Source organism: Daphnia magna, linkage group LG7 (genome assembly GCF_020631705.1).
Source record: "Daphnia magna isolate NIES linkage group LG7, ASM2063170v1.1, whole genome shotgun sequence".
Lineage (NCBI taxonomy): Eukaryota > Metazoa > Arthropoda > Branchiopoda > Diplostraca > Daphniidae > Daphnia > Daphnia magna.
Genome location: NC_059188.1, coordinates 7,521,096 through 7,524,517, shown reverse-complemented (window position 1 = coordinate 7,524,517; position 3,422 = coordinate 7,521,096). Strand labels below are relative to the sequence as shown.

Below are 3,422 nucleotides of genomic sequence, written 5' to 3'. Positions count from 1 at the left end.
AATGTCACAAATAAATAAAAACTTGTTAGCAGGCAGACACTTACACAAAATTTTCTTAATGGTAGTAAAACGATCCAAATCTTTAAGGGAGGCTTTAAGAGATCCTTCGTTTAGAAAACGGTCTGCTTAAGCAACTAGTATAGGCTAGACTATTAGCAAGTAGCACAGACAGCTTTCCACCTCCAAACGTGGAGACTTGTCTCATTTTGGCAACCACTTTCAATTTTGGCCGCTAGATGGCGCCACTAGCGTGAGCTTCCGCTCATGAGGCAAAAGCTCAAGCTCAAGCTCACACTTTTTCAAAAAGAGCGAAGCTCAAGCTCAAAGCTCACAAAATGAGTGAGCTTTTGAGCTAAAGCTCAAGCTCTCGTGAAGCTCGTTTCAACTCTGCTCGCTCGCTTTGGTGTAGTGAATAGTAGACACTCTTTGGGTGAAAATATAATGTAATTAGTGACCAACAGTGAATATTTATTGCTTTTTGCTGACTCTTGTGTCAAAGTAGTAAGCAGAATAATTGATTTCTCTTACTGTGACCTCACAACAAACGTAATTAATTAAGTAAAAACCCTGGGTGTGAAAATATTTCATCCCATATCAGGGAGCTCCAGCGATCGGCAGCAATCAAATTTACCATTGCTTTCATGATGTTTTCCAACGAAAGATCGTTGGAGCATAATTTACAATTAGAAGAACAAAGTCTTTGACGGATTGTCAAAGACCTAGGCAGAGAAAGGAAATTATTCTTCCTTAAATGGGTATAAGTAGTACTGCTCTTTAATTTTAGCAGCAAATATTGCATGATGAAGCCACCGTTGTAACGCATTGATTGCCTTCTGCCACACTTTGCCTGCAACTCTGCTTTTCCTTTTTGAATGAAAGTTTTTATTACAATTTGTTCCTGAAAATGTAAATGTAAAAAAAAAAACACTCTATTATAGTAAACGTTATTCTAAAATTAGTCTGTTAAAAGAACAAATTCCAATTTGTCTTCAAACCGTGATCCAGAACCAGTACATAGAAAAATATGAATAATTTTTTAATTTTTTACATATAAGAATCAGTTTTTGGACTTCTACTTTTACAATCGAGTATTTTTTTTAATTGCCAATGAAAACCTACCATATGATTTAGGTGTTTTATTTTAGCTTCAAGTTGATTTTCGGTAAGTTTAACGACGTCATTTCTCAAGTAATCAATGGTTGATGCAACGTACTAAAAATATTTGAACGACTGACCAACCTGAACCAAACATTTTAATTAATGGAAATTATTGTTTTCAGATTTAAAATGTTAATCACCCCCGCATATTTCCCCATTGGTGTCTCCTTTTTTGTTCAGCTAAAATTCTTTTACGAAATTTCATGCTGCCACCTTTTTTCCTGATTTATCCAAAACTATCTTAAGGATCTCAACCAGTTTTGATTTTTCTTTAACAGCCAGTGTCATTTTTTAAAACCAACCTTCTTTTCCTGTCCCTCCACTGAATTTAAGCATTTACCACGGTGCAGCGATTTTCTTAGCGATCTTCTTTCAACTGTAGTAGGAGATACCACAGCTGGCACGTTACCTCCAATGTCAATACTTTCTAGTGTAAATGTAAAAAAATAAAATGTTTGATTTAAAACGAAGAAAATATTACGATTAATGCTCAAATTTTACCTTATGATGATGCTTAATTTATTAATGAATCCGTACTGGTGTCAGCTGCACTGAAATTTGCACAATCTTGCAAAGAATCTGTATAGAATAAACATGATACAAAGGACCATATAGGAATGCTTGTAATATACGGTTGTTAAAACATTACAGTTGGATTTGGTACGTTTTCTTGGATACTTCACAGAATTCGAGTGAACTAATAGTGTTGAGAATAAATCTCTAGCATCACCCATAGAAAAGTGATGGTATCAACCTTTAAAAAAAAGTTGAAGTCTATTTTAGCCTACCAAATTCACTTATCCTTTTACCTTACTTTTACTTAATGAAGAGACACTATATTACTGAACCACGGTGTTTCCTACTGGTTGACAGACTACTAGTTTAATTAGAACAGCAATATTGCCAAAAGTTGTAAAGCAATGTTGCCGTCCTTATATGGTATTACACTTAGGTTATATATACTAGGTTACTTAACATTGTATTGTAAGGAACGGCTAGTCGCAAACTTTTCCATCACCAATTTCACATCTCCGATGCGCAACGTTGGTTCTTACGGAGAATCTTAACGCGAAAAACCCTCACCCGGTACCCTTTCATACCTTAGTGTTAAATTTACACTATAATATTCTCCACTTTCCCCATGTGTTTAATTAACCTGAACTTGCTTTTCCGTATAAAATATCACTTAAAAAACCCACCGAATTGAGCCTCTTTTTTGTGTTCAACCGAACAAGTAATCTTTAAATTTGTAAGTGTGTGTGTGTGCGCGCAATGAACTGTTTTCGTGCTTTATCCTGCAGTATCTCACTTGCTAGTCGCCGCTCGACATTCGCACTCTGTAAGTTAAACTAAATAAAACTAGTTCTCCTCTATCTTATTTCGGAAGCCGACTCTCAAGCGGAGAGCCAAGCTTCACAGTGTTTAGTACTGAATAGCTCTGCGGTGTCACACTTGTGTTGGTATTAAGCTTCAAGGCAGGTAACAGGTCAGGTCATCAAGCGATTGTTTGAAACGTGAGGATTAGGTTGTGAAATATTGCTTTTAACAATTTAGCAAAACTTCTAACTGCCTGTGCATGATTTTTTCGATACTAGTGGCGTATTTGTAACAGATCTGGGGCCGTATTCTAGCCTTGGCTTAAATTCTGATCTTTAACTTACTAAAATTTCTTATAAAATTTCCTCACGTAAGTTAGGAAAAAATGGAAGTTCGTCATTTCAATAAACACGTATTCTAGCTTAAATTTTCTTACTTTTATTTCTGAACTTAGTATAAGTTCAAATTCTAAGATCAGATTTTTCAAGCATAGAATTTTTTATTTTCTTAGAGGGCGGACCTTATAGCGACCAATAAGAATATTCGTTTCATGACATTGCGTACAGTAATAGATGCTGTTTACTTTATTATTATTACAAGGCGTCTGCTAGAGCTAGAATCTAGTTAGTATTTTTAAAGTTATAAGACTCTTTGATTGACAGTTTTGGTATTTTGAACTGTGTTTATTGTGCTAGTGAAAGACTTACGAGATTGAAATGGCCCCAGCAATAAAAAAAAAAGCGTGGTCGTCATTCCAAATAGAAACTTTAGTTGATGAGTACATCGCAAGAAAGTTAACTTAGCTATAATTGTGTTGCTTATTAGTTTAATGTAAACTTGATTGTTGATTGTAATTGGTCTACAAACAACTTGCGGCCCAATTTGTTGGAAATGAGTCCTATGGTTAATCAGCCAATGCAACAGTTAATACACATGGAAATGTTGTA

General features: G+C 35.1%; 1 long non-coding RNA gene across 3 annotated transcripts; it reads right to left on the bottom strand.

Annotated features, from left to right (window-relative positions):
• Positions 1-420: 420 nt before the first annotated feature.
• On the bottom strand, positions 421-2,563 carry LOC123474381. Of its 3 annotated transcripts, none has more exons than XR_006649190.1 (6): positions 1,808-2,563; positions 1,660-1,737; positions 1,461-1,585; positions 1,299-1,379; positions 1,120-1,239; positions 421-898 (listed from the first exon to the last, which is right to left on the bottom strand). It is a non-coding gene; the product is annotated as an uncharacterized LOC123474381 (long non-coding RNA). The 3 variants fall into 3 exon arrangements; XR_006649189.1 differs by having other exon boundaries at positions 1,299-1,585; positions 1,808-1,912; positions 1,973-2,563; XR_006649188.1 differs by having other exon boundaries at positions 1,299-1,585.
• Positions 2,564-3,422: the final 859 nt, after the last annotated feature.